Below are 13,256 nucleotides of genomic sequence, written 5' to 3'. Positions count from 1 at the left end.
ACTTCTATTTATTTAATTTGATCAAAATATTTTGAAGCTAAATTTCAGTCAAACTCAGCTTAAACCCTGACATGTTTATATCATCTTATAACAAGTTTGAGAGCAATGATGTGCATATAGTAAAATAAAAATATTTGGGAATTTGCAGTGTAAATATAGAAGCAATAGACCTGAGTGAACCCCTTAGCTGGGAAGAAATCTGGACTTTCTCTCTTTTGCCCAAGAGTTAAGAGAAGTGGAGTGGTATCTTGTTTTCTGCACTCCCAGCAAAGGATGTTTTCACCTCACCTTTACTTGATCATTGCCACATTAAATGAGCCATGAAAGAAGCTGAGCTCAGCTTACACCCAGGCAAGTCTTAGCCACAACTGCAGGTATTGACCTAACTGTACAGATTAACTTCTCTTTGGATCTTCAGGCTCTCCTTTCTCTGTCTCTTGGGGACTATTCAGGGCTGGCAGAGACTTCCAGCAGTGCCTTGCAACACTGCTGCCTGGAAACAAAGTGAGATCTCCAAATGGACTGGGAATTTGGCAGGAATCAAGAACCTGAGACCAGAATTTCAAAAGAGTTCATTTAAAAGCAAACCCACCACAGACACTAAATATATTTAAAATTCTGCCATTGTTTAATTATGTTTGGCTTTCCATTTTCTTTTGCCAGGACAACCCATGAGAAATGATTACAGGCAAGTCACTGCTTTTACTGAGGTAAAACAAAATTTATGCAACTGTTGTGTTACAAACACAACAGTTTTGTCTCCCAAGAACAATCATTCCATAAAGAGACAAACAAATATTCTCAGTTGCTTTTCTGGAAAAACACATTTTATTTACTGATGGATGCTTCATCCCTTTGCATCCCTTTCCAGCTGCAAAACTTCTCCAAGACACTGGGACAAGTGTAGTCCTGCCATCCTCCTTTGTGATTCCAAGAGGCTAAAATGAGTCCATTATGACCACCATGTGCTCACCAAACTATTCACACTTGTTTAGTAAGGTACACAGTGACTTACTGCATCTCCAGAGAAAATTACCACTTCTTACCTCATGCATCAGATTACAGCTAAATTATTGTTCTCATAGTGCAAGGCTCATGTTTTATTCAAATTCTAACCAGTGCATTAACTCTGCCACTCAGCCAAGATTACAGCTAAAAATAGAGAGCACATGTCCTACTTCAGAATATGTTTAACGTTACCACCACCAGCATCTCAGATTTCACATGTGCTCAGATTCCATGGCTTTGACCTTCAAGAGAATTTGAAGAGTGAAAGTCAGTAATTAAGTAAAAAGAGTAAAAGAAAGCCTGTAGCCCTTGGCCACATGGTCCCAGGTGGCACGTGCAGTTCTGCATGCTATAACGTGCACTTCTTCAGTGGAAGACATAGTTAGGTTTATTTGGATTGTTTGACTTAGGAATAATGGAGCACATAGGCAGGAATAACCATATTCCACAAGCAGCCAGGTCAAAATCAGAACACGTATATTCAAAACTTCTACGGATTCACAGTAAAAAATTGCACTTGAGCTGTATCCATCCTTCACCCTTGATCTGCCAGAAAATTCATGCTTCAGGTTCTGGGAGTGTGCACAGAAAGAACTAAGGGAATATGAACCTTTCTCTCTCTTGGATACAGTCAGTGGTGCTGCAAGCACCAAAACTTAGCCATGTACTGGCTTTCATCCTCACTTGTTTCCTTCTGCTCTCATCACTCAAATCAGCACTGAAGACTTTGGAGCAGGAGAATTCCAGCCCTGTTCTCAGCTGGTCCTTATCTGATTTACACCATTCCTGATGGAAGAGCTCCCCTGTGCTACAGATGCCTGCCCATCCAGTACAAAGCCAGTTCCACTCCTATTCCAGCCTAAATTCTGGGCCATCCAAATAGGGCTCAGACCAGGGTATGAGCAGAGACATGTAAAGAATATTTTGTTATTTGCATATTTTATTATTCTCTTTATTATTGATATTCTTCTCAACCACTTCTGAAAGGAGGAAAAAAATTCTAAACTCTGTTTTTTTCTATCATCATCCTTCAAATCACAACTCAGTTCTTGGCCCACATACAATTCCATTTTGACACTGAGTGCACATCAGAAATACAGTCATTTATGATTTAAAATATAGCTCTTTTTATTCCCTATTGAAAGACTTTTTTCTTAGGCTTTCTGGGTGTAAAGACTTGGACATAAATGACCCACAAAGTGTCCTAAATTGGCTTTACATAAATAAGAATTAAGCCTGAAGCATTTGAAATAAATGCTCATCCAGAAATGGTTCTACATTCATTAATCAACCTCTTCAGCTCCCAGTTTAGACACATTAGAGGTGCTCTTCTGAAGATGAAATTGGCCTGTAATATGTTTATAATCCTTTTTAAGTTTCTTTTGTGCTCATTTTACTTTTTCATTCTATTTCCTTGGTATTCTGAAAATTAAGGGGCTAGAATTAATGAGGCCTGTCCCACAGTGCTTCAAAAGATTCCAAAGCCAACACCTCCTGCCAAGGTTAAAGATGAAAAGTGAAAACAACTCCATTGTATTTTCACCTTCAGAGCTTCTTCCTGCCTGCCTGGGCTGCTGTAGTTCCCCACTGTATAACAAGGCACTTGCTGCATTTTTATTACAAAACTCAAGCTTTGTTATCTGTAATTCTATACTTTTTTATTCACTGTTTAGGTAATAGACAAACAAAAGAGAAGAAGTACATATAATATTAATGTTGCCCTCTCTAGCAGTTGTTTAAATGGAAAACAGTTAATTGGGCACTTTTTAATATTATATAAGGCACCTGGACTGGAAGGCTGTGTACCCATTGGTTCTGGAATGTGCCTGCATTTTCCTTCTGCAACATGGAGCACACACATGTCTCTTGGGAGGGAAGGGTTTATTCTGGTCATTTCAGCTCATGCAGTATTTATTCTGCACACTTGATGATGAATAAATTAAGAAGGTCACTTCCTGAGCCAGGACTTATGGCCAAGGCAAATCCATTCTTGCTTGTGGCAGATAAAGAAGGGGGTTATTATAATATACTGCAAACGACAAATGCAGAGCTTCCAACAGGAAAATCTCTTCAAATTTTCATATGCCACAGAGGGGCAGGCTTTTTCTCCTCTTTGGCAGTTCCTTTCCTAGAATCTTCAATTTCTGGTGGAGGTTTTCTCCAGCTTCCAGAAATGCATAGTAGTAAAGCAAAAGCCTGACATAAATTAGGGTTTTTTGAATAATAGTGATTTCCTAACTTCTAATATTGTCAAAGAGCTAAAGAAAGAATTGAAAGCTACAGCTGATATTTATTTCTGTGTATAAAGCTTCACACACCAGTTCCTAAAGATGTGAACTGCAAATTATGCAAGAACATGTTCTGCTCAAAGGATGTTGAGACAGGTTAAGATGCACACAGTGCTCAGCTCATCCAAGATGTGTTTGAGTGGATGGTGTTTATTGTTTTGTTCTGATTTTTCTGAGCAAAAAAACTGGCAAAAAAAATTCTTTCAGAAATCAAGGTTACTTCTAGACGGACAAAGGCTTTTAAGAAAGCAATTACCCTGAGGGACGTAGGACTCATTATCAATATTGCAAAAATTCTTCTAAAAAGAACAGGATGTTTTTAGTATCCATGCTCAATACTGGTACTGCAGGTATGAAACTCCACATTTCAGTTACTCTGAAACCAGGGCAACTTGCTTGGTGGAGTTCTGGGGCTTCTTAATGTAAATCAACAACTTCTCACTGAATTCAGTGCAGCTATCCTGACAAAAGCTTCTCAAGTAGTGCCACCAAAGCAACAAAAGTAAGTGCTAACCATGACTTATGGTACCTGGAACCTCCATAGTCCAGAAATCTGCCCTAGACAATCCATTCTTTGATTGAGTTGTCGATCTATAAATAAGAAAGCAGATTTTCTTTTTCATAAATATCTCTTACATTAAATGTTCCACCACCTTAAAAGGCTAAAGTGTCACAAAGAAATTAGCAAGAAGCAGCTGTTCGTGCACCAGTAATAAAGAGGAGAGCTCTCAGCAGCATTTTCCACTTTTCAGGACAGACAAGCAAACAAACTGATAAATACAGTATACATGAATGGTATCATTCATCATGGAGGAAGCAGGGCCTTCAAAGCAGGATCTTGCACAGGTGGGGGTAGGGTGTTTAGCAGACCTGTAAATGGCACGAATGAAATGGTTGATTGCCAAGGGGCAGGGAGGGCTCCCTTGTGGGTAAACAACAGCCTGAAGACCCATTTTCTTCTGCTGCCCATTTTATTGGCATCCCTGCTCTGAAATTCCTTTGCACTTGTTATCTGCTCTGAAAAATGCCCAGGAATGAACTTCAGACCTTTAAGAATGAATGTGGTGTAGGAAAGAGAGCTCAGTATAAACAAATATCTGTCCTTCTATCCTGAGCCACATGAAACTTGGCTTTGGAACCAACCAGACCTCATGGGTATAAAAATAAATGAATAAAGCATTATATTCACTGCTGCAGAACTGCTCACAGGAGTAAAGTTCACTGTCTTTAAAGTGGCATAGCATTTGTACTCCCAGTAGTAGTGCATTTGTCTTCAACATATATGTATATCGATAACTTTGAAGTATCTAGCAGGATTATACTATGGGATAAATTTCAGAGTTTCTCACCTAATTTTCTACTAAATATCTTTATGGGCAATTGAGCAAAACTGCTGCATTTCCAGCACTGTCTGATCTGTGTCAAATGCCTACCTAAGGGAAAGGACAGCACCTAGAACTGCCTACTTCTTCCTCAGTTACAAAGAGAATCCTGCTTAGAGAAAATCAGCTGAGACAAATCCTTTTCCAGCTGACTGAGAGAACAGGATTCAGCAGAAGTCAATGGACTATGCTCTCACTCATTAATCTTTTTTTTAATAGGCAGCAGGAAAAAAAGTATCATTGTGATAGCAAGAAAATATATAGATATTTTACTATGAGGGTTAAGAATTATGTATGCTTTAAATATTTATCAAAATTAATTAAACTAAATATTTACATGAGAAAGTAGAGATTAGTCCCCAGCAGTACTATTAAATCTTCCATTTACAGGAAGAGATAGCTGTGCACCTGTGAGCCTGGCTGCCTGTTCCCAGCAGGACAAGAGTCACATTTATTTGTGAGCATCACTCTCTGAGCAAGCAGGATGCCTTCAAGATGAAAGCTGCTCTACAGGTACAAGGTGACATTATTGCAACATTCATCTTCTGCTGAAATTTGAGCCCTAATTATCCTTTAAATTACACAGCATCTAGAGGCACAACCACAGCTAGCATGAGTTATGTGCAGGGTTGAGTTGTGACTATATATTACGAGGCATCATCCAAGCTGCAGACCAACGGGATGAGAATGAAGAAATCCTCTATCAGCTTGCCATACACTAATTTGTTAACCTGAGAGATAGATCTGTGCCCCATTGTCCCGGGAAGTGGACAGGACATAAATCCTCAGGCACTACTAAGCACATTTCAGAGCAGATCTTTATGTGATTATGAACTAAATGTGAAATTCTCCGCCTGGGGAGGAGTCACACTCCCTTGCACTACAGCCACGCTGCAAATCAGCTCTAACAGACTCCAGCTGCTGGGAAAGCCTCCCCAGAGCAGGTCTGTGGCCAGAGCTGGGCTGGGAACTGCCCAGTCCTCCCCTGCCTTGCACAGCACAGGACAGCTCTGAGCTCTCCTTGCACCCCCTCAACCCCACAGGCCCCCGAGGGGACTCAGGTTCCGGGGAAGGGTTCACAGGTGAAAAGAGATGCAGGGACCAGCAGCAGCTGTCTTGTCAGGAGATGCGACCTGGGGCCAGGCTTTGAGAGCCATCGAGGGGTCTGGCAGCCAGGAGCAGACAGTCTGCAGGCAGTAGGATGTGTGTGCTCTGCTCTGAGTCACGGGCTGCAAGGCACTGTCATCGCCAAGCTTCAGACAAAAGGAGCTTTGTCTCACCCACAGCAACCTCCTCTCTCTGATAAGTAGAGATCATCAAGGCCAGGAATGAGCTCTGACTTTGAAGATTGTATTTTTCTACTTGCAACAACACCAGGTTCATTTTGTGGTGAGAGTCCTTATTCACAGCCACACAGTGTCTACTATAACTGCCTTTGTCACATAAAAAAGTGTAAATGTTAACACTGCTGCAGCCCTGATTTTCATAATTCAGTACAAGATTTACAAGTCCAAGACCAGCAGCCATTAAAAAATATCCTGCACAAAATCTGTCCCTTTTCAATTCTATCTCTACGACCCAACATATATATTGCTGATTTTATCACACCATTAAATTAGTACCACAAAGTTTCATAACTAGTCCCAGTGACATTTAAAAATATTGTTTAGTACTATGGTAAATAACTGAAAGCTGTGCTTATTATATGGCTTTTTACAGTCTTTATCATTGCAGTGATTTACCATTTAAAGCTTTATAGCAACAATATATGGAGCGGTGTAAGTCCCATGGTGCTCACAATATTCACTCCCCAGCTGAGCCACTGGTTCAGCTGGATAGCAGAGTTTAAACTGGAAGGAAAGGATTTGTAAAGAACAGAAGCCTCAGGTACAGAGGTATCCATTTTATATCCTGCAATTAAATAAAAATTTCTGTGCTGTGTTTTTCCACAGTTTATGCACTTCTATAATCTGTGTTCCCTGTTCCTCAAGCTTCAGCACTGCTCCTCCACAGAGTTGAAGACACTTCTGCAAACTTTGGCTTATTTGAGGTTCAAATTCACTTTGTATTGCACATATCCCTTCCAGAACATATTAGTGCACTCAACCTGCAAAGCACTTGTCACCTCAGCATCTCTGTGCTGCATCCCACCAACTGCTGGGCACAATTTGCTGACACTCAGCCAGCTTTCCTGGCTCTGCCTTCCACAGCACAGAAAAATTTCCAAAAATTAACTCCTTTTTTTGGCAAACATCTATAGTCCCGCTTCTGAACAATCACTTGACAAAAGCTGGAACTGGAGGAGAGAGGAAGCTTCCTTTCCCCTCCCTGGAGGCTGTCCCAGTGCCTCTGACTGCCCTGCAGCCAGGAGAGGCAGCCCCTCATCTGCTGTGCTCTCACACTGGCAGCAGACAGAAAAGGAAGCCATAAAACAGCAAATATCCACAGCCACTCTCCATTTTTAGCAGTTTTACCCACCAGGTTTGTAAAGGGCTCTCTGTAGCCTTCCATACACCCAAATACCAGAAGGAAAATGTTGAGTGCTGTCCTGCTGGCTGCTCTTGTGGCTCCAGCAGTGGATCCCAGCCTGCAGCACACCAGGAGCTGGCATTGCCACTGTCCTTCCCTGCAACACCCCTGCATGGCTTTTTTCTCTCTCCATTTGTGGAGAAACTTTCTATTCTTAATGCTCACACAGCTGTGCTGTGCCAGGCTGCCAGCCCTGCCCCTGGGTCCTCAACAGCAGAAGTGGAACAGGGAACACGAGGGAACCCAAACATTCAGCACCAAGCCTGGTGCAGCCTTCCAGCTGGAGCCACCAGTGACTCCCACAGGTATTTCAGGGTCACTTTAAAACCCTTCACCCAAGTTGTGTGAGCCTCTGCTGAGGGATTGTGGCAATCTGGGTCCTTGTGCCAGGTTCCACACATTTTGGCTTCTTTTTTCTACCTCTGTTGAGGTTGGGATTGAAGGCACTTCAGACAATAGTTCACCTTCAGGCATAGATGTTTATTTTTTCTTATCTATGTTACAGTCTCACAGCAGTGAGTTCTGCAGTATTTCACTAACAAGGCACAAAATGGCTATCTTTTGTTACAAGGTCTTTTAAGGCTAAATTATCCAATTAAGAAATGACACCTAACTTACTTTCCCTTTTAACCCAATAACTAATCACTCAAAGTCCACAATGTGGATTTTCTGTCCAATTACAAAACATCACCCAAACCCATGAAGACGAAGGAAGGAGAGGTGAAGAAGAAGGACCAGCCTCCACCCTAAAACCTCCATCTTGCTCTTTCACCCTGTGATATCACACACTTCTAATCAACTACACACCCATAATCCCAGTGCTACCAATCAGCTTTGGGAGCCTTTTCCATGGCCTCAGGTCAAATGCAGTGCTCTCCTGGGAGTCAGTCTGTCAGCACAGAAAGTCTAAAATCCTCAGCATCCAGAACTCGGACACACACAGCCTCCAGAGCCCCACTGAGAGATCACTCAGGTGTGCCAAGGGCACACACAGCCTCGGGGCTGGTTTGATCCATCCCCCCTGCACAGGGCACAGGGTCTAACCCAGCCTCTCACTGCAGCACTGACACATGGGCTGCTGCATTTCCTCACTGCATCGACAGTTCCTGAGTTCCCAACTTAAAAAACCTGTCGAGCACAGACTTTGTTTGGCATGCTTATGCTCAGAATGCAGAGGGTTGAGCTAGTACTGAAAAAATTCTCAAGGCCTTTAAGAACTGATTTCCCATTGTTTCTGACTTCCAGACAAAAGCAACAGCTTTTGACATCTTTGAAAAATTCAAAACCCTGTAATTATTGCTCATCAGATGGTGGCTAGCAGCCCTGTGACATTGCATGATCATCTGAATTTAAGATTTTCTAATTTGATTTTCCACCCAGAGATATACCACCAAATTAAATGTGTTAATAGACACACCAAATGCCTAATAGCAATCCCATCTGCTTTTATAGATGAATAGATGACAATGACAATCTAATTTTGTAAATGCTTAGAGTAAATGAAATATGAAACACAAGTCATATTTTTAGATTTTTACATCTAGATAAATCCTTTTCATTCAGGTCAGAAAAGAGGATGCCATATTCCTGCCTGATTATCTTGCAGAGAGACAAAAATTTAATATTTCAGAAATGCTACATGTAAAAAAATTACCGTTAAAAAGTCCAGACTAAAAGACATTATATTTTTTTTTTGTAGGGTTTTCTTGGTTGGAGTTTCTGTCTATTTAACTGTGTAACCAGTGGGATTTGGAATATCCTGGCTTGATAAAATGGCATGTTCTTTTTATTTATGATAAGAATTTCTGAAAAGAAGGATCATACAATCAGCTTCATTACTTTCTCTGCTGCTTTTGAAAACTACTGCCATAGGTAATTCTGTTAAAATCAGGATTTTGTTTTTGTTTTTTGTTTCTGAGAAAATAGAGAGCTGTTCCCTTTAAATTGAATGATTTGACTCGTGTTAGAAGGCCTCAGAGTTTTATGCATACAGGAGCTTGAGCAAAAGGCCTGACAAATATGTGTGCAGCCAGCCCAGCCCCACTCCAATACTGAATAACAAACTCTGTAGACTGAGATCAAGGTGCTTATCTTCCTTAGATTTGGAGAGGAGCTTTTTTTATTTTTAGATTACACAGAAAAGCAAAAGAAAACATCAATTATTCTAAAATGTAAATTATACTCCTTCCTCAATAACTGTCCACAGTCACATTCCATCACATTTTAATCTCTAAGCATTAGTTAAATCCTACATTCAAGCAAAGGGAGAAGGACTCATCCAGGAGTAGAATTGCAAATTCTTGATATCAGTGTTGAGTACTTCTTCCACACCCTCCCTTCACCCCTCCACTAACATAATCAGTTACTCACTGCATCATCCTGACCCTCTACATCTCCTAACTTCCAGCTCACTGCACCTCCGTGGCCAAGGGAACGTCCCCAGGTGCCCCACTGGGACAGCCCCAGCTGCTCCTGAGGTGAAGCTGCACCATCTGTGAACACCAGGGTCCCAGAGGAAAGCATCAAATCCTGGCAGAGTCATTCCTTATTCACCACATAGCAGAGCTCTCAGCCAACACACTTCAGATTTCCAAAGTTCTTCATAGCCCAGTATTTGCAAGTTTTTTCTGCTGTTCTCATTTTAGGGTAAAAGGGCAAATTGAGATTTACTATTACTCCTCATTTACAGGGAAAAAAATAGTTCAAACATATAAAATATTAAACAATTTTTTTCCTTAAAGTCAAAATCCAGGGCCAGCAACAGTGCATGGCAACTTTTAAGTCTTTCTTGAAAGCAGGAAACAAGTCAAAGTGTTTTATGTTTACTTTCTGAAGAGGAAAAATTCTTTCCCTCAGCATCTCTAAGAGGAATTAAAACTATTTACTAAAGAGCACCGAGATCACCATCACAGAGCCCAGCACAGTGTAAACAGGATCATTTATAAAGCACTAACACGATCATACTGAGATCCATGCTAGAAAAATCAGGGGGAGGTGTGCAGGGTCAGCTCGTGGCTGTTGTGCTGCCAGCCTGGCCACAAGATCTGACACGAGGTGGCCACTGAGCTCCTGAGCACAGCAGCCCTGGGGTCATCACTGCTGAACCTCTGGGCTCTGCTGGCAACGGGCCTCGTGCAGCCCGAGTCCCCCACTTGAGAACCAATCCCCCTCTAGCATGGAAATAAAAGACAGATGTTTCATTTTTTTCTGCTGAAACCATCCAGGTTTGTTATTTAAAGATGACTCTGACTTCTCATAACCCTTCCTCGTGCACAAAGATCAAAGCACTGTCCCCACGGCCACGCCATGCAGGCGGGCAGCACGCACTTCTTGGGCAGCTCCAATAAATGACCTGTGACTGCCTCTGTGCCCTTAATGTGAGGAGATTAAACATGCAGCAGCTTTTCTGAGGAAGCAAAACATGATGGACCAGGCTGTGTTCAAAGCAGGCATTAATTTGTGTATAAAACCAAGATTAAAGTTGCTCAAAAGTGCATTAGGACTAATCTTCACACCTTGGCTCATACAGAGAGCTGGGCAAGTTTTTTGCACAGGAAATAGCTGCAGAAGGAAAGATAATAAGGCTACCAGATACAAATTCACCCATCTCTATGTTGCCATATGATTTCATTTGATTTGAAATTTAGGCAGGCGGAAGCTAGCTAGGACAGCTGGCAGTGCAAATAACCTTTTCTTTCCCCTTTTTAAAGGGGATAATTTTTTCATCTCCCTGGAGAGACTGGATTCTGTCTGCTGGAAAATGCATATATTCATTTTGTATGAAACACTATATAACTGGGTTACCTTTGGAGTGGCCTAGTGATGTTCACTTCTTATTTCTTTGTACTCAAATTGCCTTGTCTTCACAAAGCTGGGGCCACTCTTCCTTTCAAAAGGCACTGTCTGTATTTGTGATATAAAACAAATAAAAGCAGTCTGGATTTATTGAGACATGCCCTTTCTTCTCCCTGCCTGATAAGCTGAGCTGATCCAATGAGGTGCTGACTTTCCAGTTATAACTTGTATCTCTGGGAATTAGGACCACAAATATTTTGTAGATTGTATCTCCCTGACAAAGTCTACACTCCAAAGAATATAGGATGCCCTAACTGGCAAAAACAAGCTAAGGTAAAGGAAATGTTAAGATATTTAGATTTACAAGATTACATTTCTGTAACACTGGGAGCTGCAGTGCATTGAGCCCAGGAATGTCCTGCTGCTGCCAGCGTTGCAGTGTGATAGGAGAGAGGACAGTAGGAGGTGATGCCATTTGCAAAGCAAAATAAACCAATCAAACACACCACACTGCAGACACCCTCCGTTCTTACAATAAAACTACCTGCTAACAAATGCCCACCTTGCACAGGAGGCCCAAGCAGTTCAGATAAAGGGTGGGTTTATCATTATCATTTCCCCAAGCAGCAGCTTCAGGGGCACTGAAAGGAGTTGCACATGAGAGCAAATACCCCCGTGTTCCTTGGGGGTGAGGTAAATCACATCACTGGGAGCACAGTCTCTTAATTTTCATCTTGTTTTGGAGCCCATTTTTTCAGCATTTTAAGCCACTGAAAGACACAGATGGGGACTCATAAAGGGCAGATAAAAACAAAACATCCACTCCATCTGTGTGAAGAGAGATGCAGAGGAATATTCCTTTGAGCTCCTTTGCAACATGTAATCATGCAAGGCTGCCTCTTGGTCTGGCACAAATTGGGAGTTTTGGAGCTCCTGGACTTAATATGAAGACAAGTGGCAAAAATAACATACAAAGAAAAAAACCTGTCTTTTGGTTTCTATATATCTGCCTCTCATGGACTCAAATTTCTATCAAGTTGTTTTGACTAATAAAACTTGCAGTGAGTGGATTTCCCAGCAGTGGCACCACTGAGTGCTGCTCAGTGTTACAGCCTCTCTGCTGCTGCTCTAGCTACAGTTTGTGCAGTCCTCTAACCAAGAGGAAAATACCACCACAGAGCAGAAATGTGTCTCCCAAGAGACTCAGCTCTACAAAACTTCCCTGCTCCTATTCTCCCTTCACATTTCAGTGGGTAAGAGTCCCAAAGTACTGAGTATTTTTGCCTGTGATTACTCCCATCAGTCCTCTTCTTACCTGCCTTTGGGTGAAAAAGGTGCACAGAATTCTGCTATACTTGATTATTAGTGCATGGATAATCTGTTCTAGCTCTGCCAAATATCTTGCAATTTTTGCCTTTCTTTTTCAATCTAAATTTGATTTCTCATGGGATTAAGGACATCTCACCTTATGTTTTTACTTATACCTTGCTTTCTCAAGCTTTCCTTGGGATAGGACTTGCAGAGAATGGCTAAAAAAAAAAAAGGTGGGGGTGTGTGGGAAGCATTCTCAGTGCTGCTAAAAATTAGATTTATCTGAAGAAGTTTGCTACTACATTCTATTACATTACAATGCCAGATAGAAAATAGCCATATTCCATATGGTTCACAATTGTGTGTTTGTTTGCAGGTTTGCTTTGGATTTGAGAAGCAACTGCAGCACAAACCCAGCTGAATATCTACACCTACAGACACTGACACGTGTGATGTGTGCAGGAATTACAGCTGCTGCTGTGGCTCCATAAGTTAGCAAGGAAACATCCACTGAAATGCTGGCTGGTAACTGCAGCAGGTCAGGGAACGGAAAAGGTTAGATCATAAACTAACAGAACTCCCTGAAAAATAAAAATTGCATTCGTCTTCTCCTGACCTTAAGATGTGAGACGCTTGAGAAGGCGAAACTCCAATCTCTTGGAGTAGATAAAATGTTCTGATGAGCAGTATGTGCTCAGCCTCCTGCCGGATGGGATTACTTTTTCCTCCCCTGTTTAAACTATATGTGCAACCTCTGCAGCCTCACTGTTTGCAGAGGGATTTTAAAAACTACTTCATTGTAAAAAAACTGTATCTGTTTCGGGTGGGTTCTTGAAATTCAAATGTAACTACACCACCAAATCTTCAGCTGATGTAAAGTAACTACCTGAAAATTCACCCTCTGTTTTTTAGCAATTGAGAATGTCACTTGATCAAGGAAATT

This window comes from Vidua chalybeata, chromosome 16 (genome assembly GCF_026979565.1).
Source record: "Vidua chalybeata isolate OUT-0048 chromosome 16, bVidCha1 merged haplotype, whole genome shotgun sequence".
Classification (NCBI taxonomy): Eukaryota; Metazoa; Chordata; class Aves; order Passeriformes; family Viduidae; genus Vidua; species Vidua chalybeata.
Note: the sequence above shows the minus strand (reverse complement) of the source record.